This window comes from Sciurus carolinensis, chromosome 4, assembly GCF_902686445.1.
Source record: "Sciurus carolinensis chromosome 4, mSciCar1.2, whole genome shotgun sequence".
In the NCBI taxonomy this organism is placed as follows: Eukaryota; Metazoa; Chordata; class Mammalia; order Rodentia; family Sciuridae; genus Sciurus; species Sciurus carolinensis.
Window position 1 is genome coordinate 9489035 of NC_062216.1, and position 24206 is coordinate 9513240.

The 24206-nt window shown below is 36.1% G+C and overlaps 1 protein-coding gene and 1 non-coding gene across 13 annotated transcripts in view; one reads left to right on the forward strand and one right to left on the reverse strand.

Moving 5' to 3' along the window:
• The window catches only part of Hmbox1 (homeobox containing 1), a 167412-nt gene that overhangs the window by 142260 nt on the left and 946 nt on the right, over nt 1–24206 (reverse strand). The gene's annotated exons all lie outside the window — the stretch shown is intronic.
• Trnaa-ugc (transfer RNA alanine (anticodon UGC)) lies at nt 10094–10167 on the forward strand. Its single transcript has one exon. It is a non-coding gene; the product is annotated as a tRNA-Ala (tRNA).

Here is a 24206-nt window from a genome sequence, read left to right on the forward strand (position 1 = left end):
TCAGCTCTACCAATCGCTCCCTGCCTCTGGGACCCTCACATCCACTGACTGCTCGCTGCCATCAGGACACCCAGACCAACTGACTGCGCCCTATCACTGGGACTCCAGACTGCACCCGGCCTCCAGGATCCCGCAACCACACCAAACACACCCGAACTCCAGGAACCCTGCCTGACCAACGGCATCCTGCCTCCAGGACCTCCAGCTGACCACATCCACACCCTGAGCTGCAGCTCCCCATTTGCCAACACATTTGGAAGCCAGAGCAGCCATCTTGGATAATCCTGGAAGCTGGAACTCTGATCTTTAGGTGGGGCAAATCCCATCCTGTGATGCCTGCTGGAGACTTGAAACTCAATGTCAGGTACCTCTCATGCATCAGGCTACTGAAGACTGGGAGGTTTCATTATTATATGACTGTTATACTGTAGATTTTCTTTTTTCTCCTTATTGAAAATATTAAGTTTTTATTTCTTAACTTTTCTTGCTCTCTTTTTCTTTTGTTTACCTGTTCCCTCAGAGTCTCTCTCCCTTTTTTGCATGCTAAAATCCAATTTCTTTTGATTACACTCTCACCCCTTCTATTATCTAGAACTTCTGTATATTCTTTTCTTATCCCATTAACAGCTACATTCTACATCCCTCTGCATCCTCTTTGTCCTCCATTAGAAACTGCAGACCTTTTTGCAAATCTTTTTGTTTTACTGAAGATAATATTTTAACTCATTCTGTTTATTATGACAATTTTGTTATTGTCCTCATAGGGGCTATTTGATCTAGGATTGCATAGTGTCTGAATTGGGTACTGCTAATATTAATCTCCACTTAAAGAAAAGGTTTTGGAAACCTATAGGGCCACTATAAACCTATAGGGGGAAATCTGCAATACCCCAGATCTGCATTGCTAGAGGGGAAGATACATGAACAACATGAAAAAACAAGGGAAGAAAATGATCCAAACAAATCTAGATTCTATATTAATAGAATCCAATGACAGTATGTTAGAAGAAATGTGAGAAAAGGACTTCAGATTATACATGATTAAGATGATTCGCGAAGCAAAGGATGAGATAAGAGAGCAAATGCAGGCAATGAATGATAATACCAATAAGCTGACAGAGCAACTGCAGGAAGCGAAAGATCATTTCAACAAAGAGAGAGTCTCAAAAACAAAAAAACAAAACAAAACAAAACAAAACAAAACAAATGGAAATCCTTGAAATGAAGGAAACAATAAACCAAATAAAAAACTCAATGGAAAGCATCACCAAAAGACTAGACCACTTGGAAGACAGAACCTCAGACAATGAAGACAAAATAATTAATCTTGAAAATAAAGTTGCCCAAACAGAGAAGATGGTAAGAAATCATGAACAGAATCTCCAAGAACGATGGGACATCATGAAAAGACCAAATTTAAGAATTGTTGGGATTAAGGAAGACACAGAGATACAAACCAAAGGAATGAACAACCTATTCAATGAAATAAATTCAGAAAATTTCCCAAACCTGAAGAATGAAATGGAAAATCAAATACAAGAGGCTTACAGAATACCAAATGAACAAAATCACAACAGGTCCATATCAAGGCACATTATAATGAAAATGCCTAACATTCAAAGTAAAGATAGAATTTTGAAGGCCACGAGAGAAAAGCATCAGATTATATAGGGGGTGACCAACACGGATAGCAGCCGACTTCTCAATCTAGACTCTAAAAGCTAGAAGGGCCTGGAACAACGTATTTCAAGCTCTGAAAGAACATGGTCGCCAACCAAGAATTCTATACCCAGCAAAACTAACCTTCAGATTTGAAGATGAAATAAAATCCTTCCATGATAAACAAAAGTTCAAAGAGTTTACAAATAGAAAGCCTGCACTACAGAATGTTCTCAACAAAATATTTCATGAGGAGTAAATGAAAAACAACAATGTAGGTCAGCAAAGGGAGGAACTACCTTAGAGAAAAACCACTCAAAGGAGAAACCAAGCCAACTTAAAAACCAAAAATAAGCCCAAATGACTGGGAATACAAATCATATCTCAATAATAACCCTAAATGTGAATGGCCTAAACTCATCAATCAAAAGACATAGACTGGAAGAATGGATTAAAAAGAAAGACCCAACAATATGCTGCCTGCAAGAGACTCATCTCATAGAAAAAGACATCCATGGACTAAAGGTGAAAGGAGGGGAAAAACCTGCCACGCACTCGGACTCAGTAAAAAAGCGGGGGTTTCCATCCTTATATCAGATAACTTTGGACTTCAAGCCAAAGTTAGTCAGAAGGGATAAAGAAGGACATTTCACACTGCTTAAGGGAACCATAAATCAGGAAGACATAACAATAGTAAATATTTATGCCCCAAACAATGGTGCATCCCTGTACATCAAACAAATCCTTCTCAATTTCAGGAATCACATAGACCACAACACAATAATTCTGGGTGACTTTAATGCACCACTGTCACCACTAGATAGATCTTCCAAACAAAAACCAACCAAAGAAACCATAGAACTCAATAACACAATCAATAACCTAGACTTAATAGACATATATAGAATATTCCATCCATCAACGAGCGGATTCAATTTCTTCTCAGCAGCACATGGAACCTTCTTGAAAATAGACCACATGTTATGTCACAAAGCAGCCCTTAGGAAATGCAAAAAAAACAGAGATATTGCCTTGTGTTCTATCAGATCAAAACAGACTGAGAGTAGAAATCAATGACAAAATAAAAAACAGAAATTACTCCAACACTTGGAGACTAAATAATATGCTATTGAATGAAGCATGGATAACAGAAAACATCAGGGAGGAGATAAAAAAGTTCTTAGAGGTCACTGAGAATGACGATACAACATATCAGTATCTCTGAGACACTATGAAAGCGGTACTAAGAGGAAAATTCATTGCATGGTGCGCATTCCAGAAAAGAATGAAAAGTCAACAACTAAATGACCTAACATTACAGCTCAAAGCCCTAGAAAAAAAAGAACAGAATAACAGCAAAAGTAGTAGAAGACAAGAAATAATTAAAATTAGAGCTGAAATCAATGAAATTGAAACAAAAGAAAGAATTCAAAAAATTGACAAAACAAAAAGTTGGTTCTTTGAGAAAGTAAACAAAATAGACAAACCCTTAGCCACACTAACAAAGAGAAGTAGAGAGAAAACTCAAATTACTAAACTTCGTGATGAAAAAGGAAATAGCACGACAGACACCACTGAGATACAGACCATAATTAGAAGCTACTTTGAAAATCTGTATTCCAACAAAATAGAAACTACCAAAGACATTGACAAATTTCTAGAGACATATGCTCCTCCCAAACTGAACCAGGAGGACATACACAATTGAAACAGATCAATATCAAGCAATGAAATAGAAGAAGCCATTAAAAACCTACCATCCAAGAAAAGCCCAGGACCAGATGGATTCTCAGCCAAGTTCTACAAGACCTTCAAAGAAGAACTCCTTCCAATACTTCTCAAAGTATTCCAGGAAATAGAAAAGGAGGGTACCCTACCAAACTCATTCTATGAAGCTAATATCACCCTCATACCCAAACCAGGAAAAGACACATCAAGGAAAGAAAATTTTAGACCACTGTCCTTGATGAATACAGATGCAAAGATCCTTAACAAAATATTGGCAAACCGTATCCAAAAGCACATTAACAAAATCGTGCACCACGATCAAGTGGGGTTCATCCCTGGAATGGAAGGATGGTTTAACATCTGTAAATCAATAAATATAATCCATCATGTCAATAGACTTAAGGATAAGAATCATATGGTTATTTCCATTGATGCAGAAAAAGCGTTCGACAAAATACAATACCCCTTCTTGCTCAAAACACTAGAAAAAATAGGGATAGTAGAAACATACCTGAACATTGTAAAGGCTATTTATGCTAAGCCCATGGCCAACATCATTCTTAATGGAGAAAAACGGGAACAAGACAGGGATGTCCTCTTTCACCACTTCTATTCAACACTGTCCTCGAAACTCTAGCCAGAGCAATTAGACAGACTAAAGAAATTAAAGGGATACAAATTGGAAATGAGGAACTTAAGCTTTCACTATTTGCTAATGACATGATTATATATTTAGAGGAACTAGGAAATTCCACCAGAAAACTTTAAGAACTCATAAGTGAATTCAGTAAAGTAGCAGGATATAAAATCAATGCTCATAAATCCAATGCATTTTTATTCATAAGTGATGAATCCTCAGAAAGAGAAGTTAGGAAAACTACCCCATTCACAATAGCCTCAAAAAAAAAAAAAAAAAAAAAAAACTTGGGAAACAATCTCACAAAAGAGGTGAAAGACCTCTACAAGGAGAACTACAGAACACTAAAGAAAGAAATTAAAGAAAACCTTAGAAGATGGAAAGATCTCCCATGTGCTTGGATAGGCAGAATTAATATTGTCAAAATGGCCATACTACCAAAAGTGCTATACAGATTCAATGCAATTCCAGTTAAAATCCCAATGATGTACTTCACAGAAATAGAGCCAGCAATCATGAAATTCATCTGGAAGAATAAGAAACCCAGAATAGCTAAAGCAATCCTTAGCAGGAAGAGTGAGGCAGCGGGTATCACAATACCAGAACTTCAACTATACTACAAAGCAATAGTAACAAAAATGGCATGGTATTGGCACCAAAACAGACAGGTAGATCAATGGTACAGAATAGAAGACACGAACACAAACCCAAATAAATACAATTTTCTCATACTAGACAAAGGTGCCAAAAATATGCAATGCAGAAAAGACAGCCTCTTCAACAAATGGTGCTGGGAAAACTGGAAATCCATATGCAACAGAATGAAACTAAACCCCTATCTCTCACACTGTACAAAAATCAACTTACAATGGGTCAAGGACCTTGAAATCAGACCAGAGACCCTGCATCTTAAAGAAGAAAAAGTAGGTCCAAATCTTCAACTTGTTGGCTTAGGATCACACTTCCTTAACAGGACTCCCATAGCACAAGAAATAAAAGCAAGAATCAATAACTGGGACAGATTCAAATTAAATAGCTTTCTCTCAGCAAAGGAAACTATCAGCAATGCGAAAAGAGAGCCTACAGAGTGGGAGAATATCTTCGCCACTCATACTTCAGATACAGCACTAATTTCCAGAATTTATAACGAACTCAAAAAACTCTATACGAAGAATACAAATAACCCAATCTAAGGATATGAACCGATGCTTCACAGAAGAAGATGTACAAGCAATCAACAAACATATGAAAAAATGTTCAACATCTCTAGTAGTAAGAGAAATGCAAATCAAAACTACCCTAAGATTCCATCTCACCCCAATTAGAATGGCGATTATCAAGAATACAAGCAACAACAGGTGCTGGACAGGATGTGGGGAAAAAGGTACACTCATACATTGCTGGTGGGTTGCAAATTAGTGCAGCCATTCTGGAAAGCAGTGTGAAGATTCCTTACAAAACTTGGAATGTAACCACCATTTGACTCAGCTATCCCACTCTTCCGCCTATACCCAAAGGACTTAAAATCAGCATACTATAGAGATACAGCCACATCAATGTTCATAGCTGCTCAAATCACAATAGCCAGACTGTGGGACCAACCTAGATGTCCTTCAATTGATGAATGGATAAAGAAACTGTGAGATATATATATATCCATTACAACCTGGTTCTTTCTTACAACCTGTAAGTCCTTCTAGCAATTCTGAGTGGTTCCTAACATCCACACAAATTTACTTTTAAATAAGCCAGAGTCACTTTTTATTGTTTCCATTTAAGACACTGACTGATTGAGAATTATCAGTCAATGGTACAGTAGCCAAATGGTTCCCCCAACACATCCGCCAAAATATCAGATTTGAAAAACTTAGTCATTTAGCATCACCAAGCAAGCAAACAAAAAAGATTATTATAAATACTTTCTGAAACGGGGTTGAAGACCGAGTAAGATACCCTGTCACTGGTCTATTTTGTTAGTCTCTGTGATTTTTTAAAAAGCAGCACAAATTTTAGCGAGAGTTGAAAGGTTCTCACTTCAAAATACATTAAAAGAAAAAAAGGGGGGGGGGAGAGAAAAAGAAATGGAAAACCAAAGATTAAGAGAAAGTATCTGCAAATCATATATCTGATACTGCATATAACCAGAACACATAAAGAACTCTTTCAACTCAGTAATATAGCAAACAACCCAACCATAAGATGGGCAAATACCTGAAGAGATACTTCAGCAAAGAAGAATATGACCGCCATAGAACACATGAAAAGATGCTCAGCATCATTAGTCATTAGGAGAATGTAATATGATACTACGCCTTCTAGAATGACTATAAACAAAATGGCACTAACAAGTGGTGACAAGGATGTGGAGAAACTGCAACCCTAATATATAACTGGCTGAAAACTAAACACCTGGAAGTTTATTAAAAAGTTAAAACACAGCTGTGGGTGGAGTAGGGCAGTAGCAGAGCACTTGCTTAGTATATGCAAGACCCTGGATTTGATCCCTGACACCACAAAAATAATTAATTAATTAAACTTTAATTTACCATAAAAGCCAATAACTCCACTCCTAAGTATTGATTCAAAAGAAATTAAAACATGTTTACATAAAATGCTATGTGCAAATGTCATGTTAACATTATTTATAACATCCTCCAACCTAAAACAATCCAAATATACATCAGCTAATGAACAAATTCAGCTACAACATGGATGAACTTCAAAAATATTTTACTAAGTTGAAAAAGAGATCAGACAGAAAAGATCATATGCTGTTCGATTCCATTTGCATGAAATGTCCAGAAGGGATAATGTATAAACACAGAAAGTCCAACTGGTGGGGCTGGGGCTGTAGCTCAGCGGTAGAGCACTTGCCTAGCATGTGTGAGGCACTGGGTTTGATCCTCAGCACCACATAAAAATAAAAAATAAAAGCATTGTGTCCATCTACAACTAAAATGTGTGTGTGTGTGTGTGTGTGTGTGTGTGTGTAATAAAAAAAAAGTCGACTAGTGTTTATCTAGGGCTAGAGATGAAAATGAGAATTAATTATAAAAGAGTATGAGGTATCTTTACTGAGGTGATGAAAATCTTCCTAAAATTGGACTGTAGTATACTTTGTACATATCAGAAAATTCACTTAAAGTCTTTGAACTATATACTTAATACTGGTGAATTTTATGGTACATAAACACCACCTGCTATTGTTTGAAGACAAATTTGTCTTCCAAGGGTTCATGTGTTGAAGGCTTGGTCCCCAGTGGAGCAGAGGAAAAGGTGGCAGACACTTTAACAGGTGGGGCCTAAAGTAAAGTAATTAGGTCACTGGAGGCATTGCCCTTCAAAGGGATGTAGGGCCCCAGGAATAAGTTTATGCAAAAGCAGACCTTTCTGGCTTCCAGTATGGCCATGTGAACTCTTACATATGAGCTACCATCAGTGGGATGCCATCTGCCATTAGACACTCAGTAAAGGGCCGTGCTCTTGAACCTACAGAACTGTCAGCTAAATAAACCTCTTATTTTGGGGTGGGGGGAGTACTGGGAATTGAGCCCAGAGGTTATTTTACCACTGAGCTATATCCTAGTCATTTTTTATTTTGAGACAGGGCCTCACTAAATTACCTCATCTAAATTGCTAAGAGTACCCTCAAACTTGTAATCTTCCTGTCTCAGCCTCCAGAGTCACTGGGATTACACACGTGCCACCAGGCCTGGCAAATAAACCTCTTCTTTATTAACTACCTAGCCTCAGGTATATTTTTATAACAATGAAAAATGGACTAATACCTCAATAAACTTTTCTTTTTTTTTCTTTCTTTTTTTTTTTTGTGTGTGTGTGGTATGGGGAGTTAAACCCAGGAGAACTCTACCACTAAACCACATCCCCATTCCTTTTTGTTTTGTTTTGTTTTTGACAGGATGTTGGTAAGTTGCTGAGTCTGGTCTTGAACTTGTAATCCTGCGTTTTTAGCCTTAGACTCTAAAGCTGCTGGGACTACAGGCCTGCAACACTGCACCTGGCTAAACATTCTTTTAAATAAGGCTCCCAGTGTCATGTTTTGGTCTTCATTAGAGGCCCTCTCAGCAAATAGGCAGATCAGGTTCCTGTATATTGTTTGAAGGAGTAGAGTCAGTTGTTGAAAGAGAACTTCCCAAACTAGGAATGGCTCCTAACACAGCATTTGTAGCATCTGTATATTTTAGAAGAGTACTTTTCAAAGTGTGATCTGCAGACCAACACCCAATCCATGGGCACTGTTACTGTTTGAAACTGGCCCGTGAGTAGGCAATTACAGAAATTAAAAGTAAGTGTTTAGGGCAGGGTTTGTGGCTCAGTGGTAGAATGCTTGCTCACATATCTGAGGCACTGCGTTCAATTCTCAGCACCACATATAAATAAATAAAACAGAGGTACATCAACAACTAAAAAAATTTTTAGAAAGTGTTTAGAAACTTTAATGGCACTTTGACAAAGTAATGTTATATCTGCTCAATCTGATAATAAAACACTGAGACTTAAACCTTGAATTTTCTTTGGATTTTTTCCCATTAAATTTTTCTAGTTATTTTTATTGTATTTTACAAAGTAATCAGCTGAGATTTCTAAAACAACATGTTAGGCCAGCTTCAGTGGTACACACTCATAGTTTCATCTATTAAGGAGGCTGAGGCAGGAGGATCTTTTGAGCCTATTAGTTCAGTCCTAACCTGGGCAACATAGTTGGAAACCATCTCAAAAAAAACAAAAACAACAACAAAAAAAAAAAAAAAAAAAAAAAAAAAAACACTAAAAACAACGTGTTACCAAAGATAATTTGGAAAACATTTGACAGGCTTTTCCCATCATCCTAAAATTGGCCTTCACGAAGACTGGTAGATCAAATATCTTGTTCAACTCATTTTTTAAAACATGCTTTCAAAATGCCTAGCTACTCTGGTGTTACATTTAACACTAAATTTTAAAAGGCCTTCTGCATAATCCAGATTTTAATAGATGGTAGTCTATTTTTGTTTTAATAAACAGATTTTCAAGTTTATATTTGAAAGAAAATTCAAACTACATATGATTCATGTCAATGTCCTTCCTTTTCCCTTAACAAAAAAAAGTAGGTTTGAATTTGAAGAAAAACTTGGTCTTGGAACTTTAACAAGTTATGGTTCTAGGAAAGTTCTGATAAATTGAAATAAGGTAAGCTGGTACAAACCAAACAACATATTCCTATTTTCATTCGGAAATTAATATAAAACATTCAAATCAGTGTAAAACACATTTACAAACTATACAATGTGATGTCCCCAATGTCTGTCAATGAATTAAACTCAGGCAATATGATAACCAAGCACACACATATTACTTAACAGATCTCTAGGAAAGATGCTTCATAATTCAATGGTCAGCGAACGGCTGGAAGATCAGAACCAAAGTAGAAGCCCTAAGATCCCAGAGAAATGATGAGCAGACTGGAATCTCCTAAAACATCCAGTGCAATCCATGATTTGTTGTGTGCCTCTGCACTAGACTGAGTGTTCAGAAGGTTGAGGTAGAAGGATCGAGAGTTCAAAGCCAGTCTCATCAACTTAACCAGCCCTAAGCAACTTCGCAAGACCCTGTCTCTAAGCTAAATTTAAAACAAAAAGGTCGTGGTGGGGGTATGGCTTAGTGGCTAAGCGACTGGGTTCAATCTCCAGTATCAAAAAAATAAAAAAAATATATATATCCACACACGGATGTTTTGTATTCCCCTTCTACAATAATTAGACTACTACCTCATATATTTCACTGTGTGTCAACCAAGTGTGGGTTTGTTCTCTTACTATATTCCAACTGTTCTTGCAATTGTGGGATTTAATTATACATTATCTAAACTAGCAAGATAGGAGTATGAAGACTTATTGTATAAAAACAAGGTAATGAAAAATGGGTTAAGTGTTTTAGTACAATTTAAGATGGTTTACTTTTAAAAAGTGCTACTGAATTGGATGTAGATGAGACTACTATAAATGACTAGGAAAAAATTTTTTAAAAATTAATGTATGACTCACAGATTATAAGTATCTTTAAGGGAACTGGGGATGTAGCTCAGTTGGTAGAGTGCTTGCCTTGCAAGCACAAGGCCCTGGGTTCAATCCCCAGCATCGCAAAAAAAAAAAAAAAAAAAAAAAAAGTATCTTTAAGGTTTTCCTATATTTTAAAGGAATCAAAACTTGAAATCACAAATGATAAATTACAGGTATGGTTTATGTGTGAAAATGTGAGGTAGCATGCCAATCCATGAACTGACAGACCAAAGAAAAGGCCTTGGTCCTAAGCTTTCTGACTCCAGCATTTGGATGGGAGAATTCTTTGTTGGTGGGGGAAGATACTGGTATATGAGTTTAAGAGCACTGAGCAGCATTTCTGGCTTTGCTATCACTAGATGATAACAGCACCCTACTCCAGTAGTGACAATCAAAAATGTCTGCAAGCATTGCCAAATGTCCCTGATTAGTCCAAAGTCACAGCCCTGTATCAATTGATGGGTACATGAATATGTATATATTTTGATTTAAGTGACATATTTAAGTAAACAGTTTTTAATGATTTTGACCATATCAAAATTGTTTTTATTAACTGATTACTACTAGTTTAAGTCACTAAAGATAACTTTTCTATATTTAAGAAAACAAAAAAAAATCCTTTAGTAAATTAACAAGTCTTACTTTATATACAATGATTCTCATCTCTTCCCTTTTTCTGAGATTAAGACAGAACCACAGGATTACTGAGTAGGTCAGAGTGAGGTAAAAAGGAGCCAAGGGAAAAAAGGAGTTAAAAGAAAAAACTCACAGATGGTTGGAAGAATAGCAAATATACTTGTGTATATGCATGTGCACACACACACACAGATATATTTTTTGCAGGGAGGGAGGAGTTCTATCAGAAGGACTTGGGTTCAATCATTATACACTATTAAATAAAAAAATAAGTTGTAGCATTATGCCACTACCAAGTAGGCACTAGGGAATACAATTTGTACACACAAAGAAAAATACCTGAAAGTAAACCAAATTATTAATATACCATTATCTTTGGTATGGTAGGCTGCATTTTCCATAATTGCCACAACAATACTTCATCATACATGCTCTTTAGGAACCTTGCCACTAGCCCCATCAAAAGGTGAAGTTTGTGTTCTCTGCTCTTGAATCTGGGCAGAACTCCATGAAGGAGTACATGAGTAGAATACTGTGGAAGTAACATTGAAGTCTCCAAGGCTGTGTCATAAAAAGCAATATGCCTGGCTTTCTTTCTCTCCCAGGATACATACCTTTGGAACTCTCAGGTACTATGTGACAAGTACAGTTACCTGAAGCCATCACACTAGAGAGGTTCAACACACACATACACACACACACACCCGGCACAGAGAAAGGAAGAGACCTAAGCAGATGCAGTTGTCCCACCACTCAGCTGTTTGAGTGGTTCTCCCCACCTGAGCGTTGTCAGGCGCCTGAGTCTAGCTCAGATAACCACAGCACTGTGAGACTGTCCCTACATGAGATTCTGAGTGAGAACCATCTAACTGGGCTTCCTCAGCCTCTGTAATCCTGAGAGAGAATAATAAAAAGGTGGTTGTTTTATGCCATCAAGTTTTGGGGTGGTTGTTATGGGAAAGAGATGAGAATACCTGGTGTGGAGTGGAGTGGACAACTTGTTATTTTATAAATTTATTGTTTGCATTCTTTTCAATATAATAACTGTAATTCCAATTCTTAAGTCCGTAGATCTCCTACTGCAGTAGTAAAGGAAGAATGTTTGTGTGCAGGTGTTGGGAGAAGAGCTTACCCTCAGAAGAAAATGAACCTAAAATTTTTACCTTATCAATACTTTTCTATCTAATCATTCCTAACCACTGTCACTAATACCAGGATTCTACAGCCAAAACTACTTTTCAGGAACTTGGTTATCTATTTAGTACTCAGGATACTGGATCAGAGAAATTACTGAAGCAAGAATAATAAGTGCAGAATTGAGACCTAAGCCTCATTGAGTTTTCTTTCTTACCCTATCAAAACCAAACCATGAGCTTCCTACATCTTACATAATAATCAATATTGGTTAGATGATTGAGAATTAATAAAGAAACTGAAAATAAAAGTGGGAGGGGAAAGAATGCAGAAGGGGCAAGTCAACAGGACATTCAAGGACCTAACACTTCAATTCAGAATCCAATTCATACAAAGTATATGAAAACTAAAATGTTTAAAAGGTGACATAAGTATAAAAAGTTATATTAGTGACTTAGAATTGAGACCAGCTTCTAGAAGAAAGCAAACAACTCCTACTGTGTGTTAATTTTCATTGAAAACTGTCTCCTCGAAAGAAATTAAAGGAATATGAATAGGAGAAGAACCTGAACTATCACTATCTGCCAACAACATGATTCTATATTTAGAAGATCCAAAAAATTCCACCAGAAAACTTCTAGAACTCATAAGCAAATTCGGCAAGGTAGCAGGATATAGTCAATACTCATAAATCAAATGCATTTCTATACATAAGCAACAAATCCACTGGAAGAAAAATCGGAAAAACTACCCCATTCATAATAGCACCAACGAAAATAAAATACTTGGGAATCAATCTAACAAGAGGTGAAAGGCCTCTACAATGAAAACTACAGAACACTAAAGAAAGAAATTGAAAACCTTAGAAGATGGGAAGATCTCCCATCCTCTTGGATAGGCAGAATTAATAGTCAAAATGGCCAAACTACCAAAAGTGTTAAACAGTCAATGCAATTCCTGTTAAAATCTCAATGAAATTCTTCATAGAAATCCAAAAGGCAATCATGAAGTTCATTTGTAAAAATAAGAGACCTATAATAGCCAAGACAATCCTTAGCAAGAAGAGAAGCAGAAAGCATCACACTACCAGATCTTAAACTATATTATAGAGCAACAGTGGCATGGTGTTGGCACCAAAACAGAGATGTAGACCAATGGTATAAAATAGAAGACACAGAGACAAATCCACATAAATACAGTTATCTCATACTAGACAAAGGTGCTAAATATATACGTTGGAGAAAAGATAGCCTATTTAATAAATGGTACTAGGAAAACTAGAAATCCATGTGTAACAAAATGAAATTAAACCTCTATCACTCACCCTGCACAAAAATCAACTCAAAGTGGATCAAAGACTTTTAGGCACTTGAACAGAGAACCTGCACCTAACAGAAGAAAAAGTCATTTATGTCAGTTTAGGACCTGATTTCCTTAACAAGATCCCTAAAGTGCAAGAAGTAAAATTAAGAATCAATAAATGGAATGGATTCAAACTAAAAAGCTTCTTCTCAGCAAAGAAACAACAACATGAAGAGAGAACCTACAGAATGGGAAAAAATCTTTACCACACACACCTCAGAGCACTAATCTCCAGGATATATAAAGAACTCAAAAAAAAATTAACATCAAAAAAACAAATAACTCAATCAATAAATGGGCTAAGGAACTGAACAGACACTTCACAGAAAAAGAAATATAATCGATCAACAAACATGAAAAAATGTTAATCATCTCTTGCAATTAGAGAAACGCAAATCAAAATTAAGACTTCATCTCACTCCAGTCAGAATGGCAATTATCAAGAATACAAGCAATAATAATAATAAGTGTTGACGAGGATGTGGAGGAAAAAGGTACACTCATACATTGTTGGTGGAATTGCAGATTGGTGCAACCTCTTTGGAAAGCAGTATGTACCCACCATTTGACCAGCTATACCACTCCTCAGTTTCTACCCAAAGGACTTAAAACCAGCACACTACAGTGATGCAGACACATCAATGTTTATAGCAGCTCAATTCACAATAGCTAAACTAGGGAACCAACCTAGATACCCTTCAACAGATGAATGGATAAAGAAAATATGGTACAATGGAATATTATTCAGCCTTAAAGAAGAATGAAATTACAGCATTTGCAGGTAAATGGATGGAGCTGGAGAATATCATGCTAAGTGAAATAAACCAATCCCAAAAATCTAAAGGTTGAATGTTTTCTCTGATGGGGGGATACTGATCCATAGTGGGTTTAGGTAGGGAAGAAGGAAGGAACTTTGGATTATGCAGAGGGGAGTGAGAGGAGGATAGGGAGTGAGAAGAGGATGGGAAGGACGATAAAATGAGACAGACATTATTATCCTATATACATGTATAAAAAAATTTTTAAATCTAAAAAAAGAAAAATGTCTCCTCATACAGAAGGATTTAACTGGGTTTTAAGAAAAGTTTTAGGGGTTAAGGCTGTAGCTAATAGGCAGAGCTCTTGCCTACCACATGTGAGGCACTGGGTTTGATCCTCAGCAAATAAATAAAGTAAAAGTTTAAAAAAAAAAAAGAATAAAGTTTCAGCTGGCAAGATAAGAGAAAACATAAGCATAATAAATGGGTAAAGAGGCAAATACCAAGAAAAAAGCTAAAAACATAGAGGAAAGGTAATATACTTGATTATAAGACGGAAAACACATTTAGGAATAGGATGCTAGTAAGGAAAGAAAGAAAACGTTAGAGAAGCTTTAAAAAGCACAGGGATTAAAAAGTGGCATATAACACAACCTGAACTAAGAGTAACTTCTTGCATTACTTGATGAAAAGTTTGATGAAAATTATTCTAAGAGTACTGTGCACCATGGAACAGAGAAGGGGTAGAAAGGCCAGTTTTCCTGCTGCAATCATCTCAAGAAGGGATAAAGATTGCAACGATATACGAACAGAGAATGACCTAACAGATGTGACAGTAAAAGAATCAGCAGATCCCTGACAAATAAGAAGGGAAGATGAGAAAGAGAAATCATGAAAAGGAAAGAACTAAAGGGTGATTTAAAGGTTTCAAATCTAGAAACAAAGACCACAGGTAATTTTAACAAGAAAGGAAAAGAATGATAAAAGGAAGACCTCAACAGAAAGAATTTTAAGTATGGGGACACAAGTATTTACACCAAATGCTGCAATGAAGACCCACAAAAGGAAAATTGAAAAGAAAATATACAAAAAAAAAAATTAGCTGGAAGGGATTATTTGCAATATGAGAATTCTACAGATTGAGAGGAATAAATACATTGTAAACAGAAGCACAGTACAATGGATGATCTATAAAAAACTGTATCTTATTTTAATCTGTACCAACCATTATTCTAAGCACCCTGCAAATGCTCCTTGTATACTCTCAAAAATCCTACTACATGAATATACTATTATTTATCCTCAGTTTACAGGTTGAGAAACTGACACATGGAGGTTTACACAAAGTTACAGAATAACTAGTGGAAATCAGATCTGCACCAAAACAATCTGGCTCCAAAGTTCATGTTCTCAACCAGCTTCAATATTCTAGAAGTAATTAAGAGTGAGAAAAATGATGATAGCTCTTTTTAAAAAGTGAGGAATTAATTTATGAGTGCAAAGGTTCCAGATGGGTGATGTTCATGTGTGTGTGTGTGTGTGTGTGTGTGTGTGTGTGTATTTTGTGTACACACACACAAACATACGTATGGCTTAAGAAAATGAGCTGATGCTGTAACAGAAGATAAGATGTTTGGGGCATTAAACTGTTAGAATGGCATAATCAGGGCTGGGGTTGTAGCTCAGTGGCAGAGCACTTGCCTAGCATGAGTGAGGCACTGGGTTTGATCCTTAGCACCACATAAAAATAAACAAAAAAATAAAGGCATTCTGTCCTTCTACAACTACAAAACATTTTTAATTATTAAAAAAAGAATAGCATAATCATGCTCAACCAAAAATAACCATTTATAACCAAAACATATCCCAAGTCACAGTATAGAGACACAAGCAACTAAAGAAGATGGATATACATTATTTAAAACAAGGCAGATACATTTAAGGGGAGGAGAAAACACTCCAAATTACAAGCAAATATTTGAGACTACTAAAGAACCAAGAACATACTATATTTGGCTCTCAGAAGATACTACGTTGTTTGTGCATTTCCCAAGTGTTCTGAGGACTACATCAATTAGAATTATCTGGTATGCTTATGAAGGATGTACATTCCTAGGTTCATCTGTAGGAATCTGGGGATAGAAATCAGCGAACTAAAACTTTAATATTTTTCTAGACAATTCTTCTGCATAAAAGTTGAGATCCACTGCCTTCCTCTGTTGCACATGATGTGCTCAGAATTTTCTGACTCCCCAACCATTTTATCTGTGGTTTTCATAATCTCACTCAGTTATTCTAGGTTCTTTAGTTGCCTACGCTTGATTTATGCTTATTTCAAAAAACCTCAATCCTGGTTTGGTAACATAAGCAAGACCTGTTTGAAGTTTTTAGCCCTGAAATCCACATTAACACCAATATTGACACGGAAAAAAAATGTTTTAGTTATTTTCCCTGACATTACAGTGCTTCTATTAAATATATGGTGTTGACTAGACACTGGTATGATCCAATGTCAATTCTTAGGTAGCCAGATCAGTATAGAACAAGATGCTTGTTATCACAGATAGTCTTACTATCTGAAATCCTGTTTACTGCCTCTAAAGTAGAAATCAAAAACATACTCTTGACCTAACATGGAAGCTTATCTGGGATAATGGCATTTTCTAAGTCAACAGTTGTCATTGTATAGAATGGGAGTATGAAAATATTCTAGTTACTAGAATAGTGAAGAAATGAGTTCTCCTAAGATCTCTGGGCCCCAATGATAGGACAACAGATTGTCTACTTGATATGAGAAAGAATTGGGGGGGGAGAGGACTCCTTATTCAAAAAGGGATGCTCCTTAACAGTAGTAACTAGGCTCCTAAAATAATGACTTCTGGATACTTTCATTGCTTTCTTTAGTAGATCTATGATCCAAATTGTAGAGAAAATACAACTGTGTCTCCTGTGTGACCTCTGATTCTCCTGCCTTAATCCTAGTTAGTACTACAAACCTACTCTGTCATCTCACTGGATTGCCTGAGTTGACTAACATAAAAGATCAATAGTAAATTACAGAGGAAGTCTTTTGCCATTTTCTGCAAACTGTTTGACCCTTGAAGGATTAAATACAAGTCATCTTTGTAGCCCACAGAGTAACTCAATATGCACTGCCAAACTTGACATGTGTGAGTGCCCTGTTCAATCCCTACAAGAGAACTCCACATATAGAGCACCCAAAATTAGCCATATATAAAATGCGCTCTGCTCCCACATAGCCAAGGTCATGGAATAGAGATAGTCTAACTCATGGTCTTACAATGCACAATGCATTTGAATTTCTTTCTTGTCAACTGAGCTAAAAGAAAAATGTTGTCACCAGTAAGAGGTAAGCTTTAGTTGAAAGAACAGTTCAAATCAGTACCACAGCAAACCAAATTCACCTAGGAGTCAAAGCTGTGGGGAAGCAGAGACTATGAAAAACTAGGGCAAGGCAAATAGTAATGGAAGGGGAATGTGAGAAACGTAGATGAAACAAACATGGAAAGAGAAGCTGAAACAAGAAACCATATATCCCTAGAATGACAGGCAGAGAGACTCGCTTCTCAGATTCCCAGCAGTTCTTTCTTTTACACAAGTTCTAGTTGTTCTTCATTAACGCAAAACAGTTGCATCCCTACAACAGATTCTCCTTGAAGCTGAAAGAGTCCTAATTAAAATAGGGTTTGTCTGTGTGTGACAAAACAATACACACACACACACACACAAACACATTTGTGCAGTGGTCTACACCTGTAATCCCAGCAGCTCAGGAGGCTGACACAGGATGACTGCAAGTTCAAGGCAAACCTCAGCAATTCACCAAGGCCCTAAGCAACTTAGAGAGACCTTGTCTCAAAATAGTTGGGGATGTGGCTCAGTGGATAAGCCCCCAGGTTTACTCCCCAGTACCAAAAAAGAAAAAAAAAGTATATTTTTAGGGCATATACCAAAATAAACAAAAAGGTGAAAACAGATGAGCCCAAAGAGAAAAGAAGTTGTACCAAGAAGAAACTCTTAAATCACAGGTTGCCAAAAGTCTCTGTAAATATGAATCTGACTTACCAAGAAGTACCATCAATATTTATCATATCCTTGCCAATGAAACAAACTTTAGTCTTTTTTCCAAAGCAAATTATCAGTGTTAACAAATAAAAACTGTCTCAAACTCTGAGGCAAAAATCACATGACCAAGCTTTGCTGTTATTATCACACAAGTGTGGTATTTAAGAATTTTCTCTACCACACAGTAGATAAAGAGGCAGCAAATCATAACCAGCCCTGTAACTAGCCTTTAACTTAATGGATTTTTCTCGTGCCCAAACTAACAATATAATAGTATCTAAAGTTCTCCCCATCCCTTATTTTTAAAGATCCTTTCTCTGAAAACAATCTTTGAATTTACTTTCTTTGAAGCTACTTTTTGGAACAAGTTCAAAATAAAACAATGACATAAGTTCACAATCAGACAAGTTTGCATTAACATTGTCAAAGACCAAACTAATGGCAGAATGACTGTAATTAACATACTTCCTCTTTGGTAAGAAATATATCACATAAGTCTTGAATTCATTTTAATCTTATACATTTTATACAAAGAAAATGTCAATATTATTAAAATTTACTAATTTTTCTTTTTTTGGTGTACTGGAGGTAGAACCTAAGGTCACTCTATCAACCACTGAGATATATCCCCAGGTCTTTTTATTTTATTTTGAACCAGGTTCCCACTAAGTTTTCCAAGCTGGTCTTGAATTTGTGATCCTTCTGCCTCTTCATCCCAAGTACGTGGGATTATAGGCATATGCCCACTACACTGGGCTACTAGAGAATTTTAATGGATACTAATATTATAATTCTACATTTAAAATAAGCTTGCCAATGTTTAAATTCTAACAAATATTTAATTAGAATTTTTCATAAAAACTTTCAAGATGTGCCAAAATAATTTCTGAAATATAACCAAAGGCAAAAGAGTAAAATTACTAATCCAACAACTACCTTTATGTTTATTTCTACTGACAAAACAATAAAATTTTTGAAGAAAATTATTCAATCTTTGTGGTAATAGAATAGTTCTATATCTTGATTTTGGTGATAGGTACATAATCTACACATGATAAAATGGTTTAGAACTATACACACACATTGTACCAATTACCTAGTTTTAAGATTGTTCTATAGTTATTATTATTATTATTAATTTTTTTTTTTTTTTTTTTTTTTTGCGGTGCTGGGGATTGAACCCAGGGCCCTGTGATTGCAAAGCAAGCATTTACCAACTGAGATATCTCCCCAGCCCCTGTTCTATAGTTATGTAAGATATAACCTGCAGGGGAAACCAGGTGAAAGGTACAGTTCCTGCTTTACTAATTTTTACAATTTCCTATTAATGTATAATGACTGGAACTTACCAGGATTCCAAGGGTTCACAGTAATCCTATGAAACAGGTACTATTTTTACCCCCATTCTATAGCTGAGGAAACTGAGATACAGGCATTTTAAAATACCTGCTCAAGGTCAGATATTGACAGAGCCAGGATTTGGATCACAGGAAGAATGACTCCAGAAGTTTGGACTGTTTGAAAGGGACACTAGTGGAATGACTCTACAAGTCTGGATACATCAGAAAGGCCGGGGAGCCACCAAAGGATTATAGGCAAAGTATGGCTGACTATCAAATTCACATTTTATTTTGGCAAAATCCCTCAGGTATGAGTGTAGAATGACTAATGAAAACAAGTAAAAGCAAAAGATTAGTTAAGAGACTAATATTTCAGAAATACTAAAAGCCTGAATTAAGGGACTAGCAACAGAATAAAAATAAGTGAATACATACGGAGAATGCAAAATCAGCTTGATCTTACAACTAGATGAGGAGTGAGGATGATTCCAAGGCTTTACTGACTAGGCACATGACAAACACTTCACGTTCATTTTCTTGTTTTTGTTTGTGGTGTGTCTTTGTTTTGCAATACTAGGGTATAAACCCTGGGTACCTCAGGTCCATGGGGCAAGCACATCCCCAGCCCTTTTTATTTTTCATTTTGAGATAGGGTCTCACTAAATTGTTGGGGCTGGCCTTGAACTTGTAATCCTCCTGCCTTGGCCTCTCAAGTCACTTGGATTTGAGGAGAGTGCCAACATGCCCGCCCAGCAACCAAGTACTGTTTTACTTACTTGCAGGACTGCTAATCAAACCCAGGGCGTTTCACATGCTAGGTACTGAGCTACAATCCCCAGGCCTCTATCAAAATCTTAAGGTAGATAGGATCAGTATCAAGTCATCCTTATTTTAGCAGTATTCATGGCATTTCACTGTCCCTCTATAAAAATTTAGGCTATATACATTAAAGTACTGTTGCCTGGCAACTCCATACTAATTGTTTAATATGTATGTTGTAATGAGAGTTATTAAATATTTTCAATACACCATATGTAGATCATCACTGAACACAAAGAATATATACAGTATGTAGAATTTAGTAAACATTTTAATCATCAACAGTACTCTAAGAAAAATCCAAATGTCTTTTGAGTGGATTATAATCATTTCATCACTCAAAAGGAAAGTGTCTGGTGCCACCTGTTTTAACAATAAAAAAAAATTAAAATAACTGATCACATCAAAGCTAAACCAGATTATTATTACCTTTTCCCCTTTTGTTGGCAAACATTAAAAATAAATAAAACATTACCCTTATAGGCTAAGGATCTGTAAAATACTACATTAATATTAAAATAATCACTTGAAAAACTTACTGCACCTTCAAGTGTATTACCACTTTGAGGGTAAAACTATGCTAAAGCCAGTGCCTTCCAGTAACTTAATGTCCTTGGAAAGTGTTCAAGATATTCTTATAGTAAATTTCCAATTTGTTTCACCTAAGGTTAAGAAAAACAAATTACCTAAAACACTGAATTATGTTTGAACAGATGATAACTAAAAGGTGTTATTTTTGTTGCTGTTTTTCATGGTACTGGGATCCAAGCACTACCACTGAACTGCAACTCCAACTAAAAGTTTTACATCAAATAATCACTTGAAAAATCTTCACTCTGCCCCTGTGAAGGGCTCCAAGTCTAGTAAGAGCCATTTAGGGGATATCTAAATCACATATTAATTACTTAATTTTTTGAAATAAATTTCAAACCAATAGCTCCCATTTTTCAGAGAACCATATTTTGGCAGAATCTGTCAAATTAATGGTTTATAATAATACTGAAAATCTCCAAAGTTTCTCTAATGTGGACAGCATGTGCTGGAAGTTACTCTGGTTCCCAGGTTGAAGCAATATTCACAGCATACTGCTGCTTGTGGCTCTGGTTGGTATTTTATGAGCAGTATGTCTGATATAAAAAGAAACATTAAGATGCTTTATAGTATATATGTGAGTGCAGGTGTGGACGAACACATATGACACTCTAGATCAATGGTGCTTTCACCAAATTGAGAAGTAAAAGCCAGCAGTTAACCAAAAAAATCTAGCCAAGAATACCAAAGTGAGACTTAGAAAGTCAAAAAAATTATATAAAGCAGGTACACAAAACAAAGCTAGCACATTTTCAATGTAAAAGTTATGATTTTTAAAAGTTGAATATTATACTGACTTTCACTTATGAAAATTAACAATAAATTTATATTTCCCAGGAGAAATAATTCAAATTTTAAAAACTACATTCAAAAATAAAAGAAGAGCTACAATTAAATGAATAGAAAAAGAAAACATGATTTTTACAGGAAAAATGGTAGCTCTCCGAAACATAAAACTGGGGTGGAATGAATATACATACAGGAGACTCAAAAAGAACAAAGATGAATATCACCAATGAATTCAACACATACTGAAAGAAACAATGGTATTCCAACCAACACTTTCAACAAAAACTGCGAGAATGAAACAATGCAAGATTTGTTGCAATATATCTTAAAACTTACCAATAATGAGCTATTAAGTTTCATTTCTAATGCTTTAAATAAGGATTTGGGCTACAAGACTGAAATTTGACCAGCAGGAAAAATGAAGCCTTACTGAAGGCATTCAACATAAACCTAAAGGCTCCTTTCCTAGATGCACATTTGTAACCACAAATAGTGTTCACTTTATGCAGTACACAAAACTGACTACACTGGTTTTAAAGTTTGGATTCTCAACCTCCCATAATACAGGCAACATTTTTAGAAGAGATAACATTAAAATAAATGTGTCTTTACAGTTACAGGATGAAATTTTAAGCTGGACAGGCACCAATGCCCTGGTTTTCCACTTTTTTCGTAAACCATATGACTTTCACATGCTGAGAATGTTTTATGCTTTAACCTGCAGTAAAGGCTTTACATCATTTTAATGCCCCAGTGCGTAAGATACAAAAAAAATCAGTCCAATGAATACAAAGAATAGATCTGGTTTACATGTAATGATTTTGATCCAACTGTTAGTCAAAAAGTTTAATGATGTCTTTTCCCAGTGAAAATTACATTTGTATAGATAAAAACAAAAAAAATATATTTTTGAGCAAAGGGTGGCTAGAAAACACTCCTTTTCCAGCTTTTAACATTTTATTTTTTATATCTTAAAATATAATTAGTATACATTTTTAAATTCCATGACTAGAGTATATGTTTCAGAAAAACAAAATATACACTATGTTACAAAGAATTCTTTTTTCCTGGTTTTTGCAAAGGAACAGTTCAGGTAAAGACACAAGTTTAAAATAAGTAATTCTGGAAATTCTAGTGTCTAACAAACTGAAGGTTCAGTTTTGAAACAACATTTTTTATAGTTCAAATTCAAATTTAGAATATATATTCATGTTTTTTCTATTCAGGTCAATCAAAATATATATGCTACCTCATGCTTACAGTTCCCTTATCAGTATGAATGACCAATGGCACAAATTTCAAATCAGAGGTTATTAAACCTACCACAAAATTACCCTGAGTATCTATGTCTTTCATTTTTTATGAAATCTAAAAGTCCCTTAGTGATAAGTGGCAGATCCAAGAATTGATAAATTCTGGACCAAATAAGTAAAAACACTAATTTCTCAACATTCTAAATAGAAATCATGTCAATTCCTTTAGTCATTTAAAATTCCATGACACTAAAAATCTGTCACAGAGGGCTGTTGAAGAAATGGTATTTCAGACTGAAGGAAGTAACATATACGTGATCTTAAATTTTCCCGGTGTAATGTTATTAAATATTAAAGACTGTGAGAAACAAGGGCTGTTGCACTTCTCTTCCCTTTTAAACTCTTAATTGAGAAAATTCAAAAACCAAATTCTCCAAACTTGACTTATAATCCAATTAGATCGAGCAACTTAGTTGTGCAATTTTAGTAAGTTCCTTGCAAAGCACTGCAAACCCGATGTGATAATTACCTGTGGCATTAATGCGAAATAAAAACAAAATGCAGGTCTTTCTCACTTACTGGATGCATTTTATAGTAAAATGATAAAAAAAGCACAACCATATTGGCACACACTAAGTAAAAAAGCACAGGAGGTATTATGTCCATCAGGAAGAACACTATAATAAGGAAGGCAGAAATAAAGGAGGAAATAAAAAAGGAAGAGAGGAAGGAAGAAGAAAGGATGGAAGGAAGGGAGAGAGGCAGAGAGCATGCAAACGTTTCTGGACCAGCAAGATCCCAGACAAATGAACCTGTCACATCATTCTACCCTATATGACACATGAGGTTTTGCAAAGGCTTCAGACTAAATAAAAACCGAATTCACTTTATGCCGTTCAACTTTACACAGTATGGTACCTTCACTGCCAAGTGCATTCTTCCCCGCACTCAGCCAATGCTTCCTCGCTCTTCCATACCAGCTTTCAGGCAAATGTGAGACAGAACAGGGTGGGGTAGAAGAAAAACACCAGCGGCGACTTTCAGCGCACCCCTCTCCCCGCAAACAATTTCCCACAGTTTTTCCGACTACGAAATGAAGTCGTCCTCTCTCCGAGCACACAACCGACATTCCGCCTCTACAAGACGCAGACGCGTTCGCAGCCCAGCACTCTCGACCCCCAGCCCACGCCCCCGAAGGCTCGGCGATTACGAATTTACCGAGCAGGAAGATAACGAGAGACCTCTACCTACTGTTTCGGGGCGAAGTGGGTGGAGGACGCCTTTCAAAGTAGCCCCAACAGTGTAACCCGAACACAGTTCCGGAATAAAATACTAAGAAACACTTTTCCTTTCCC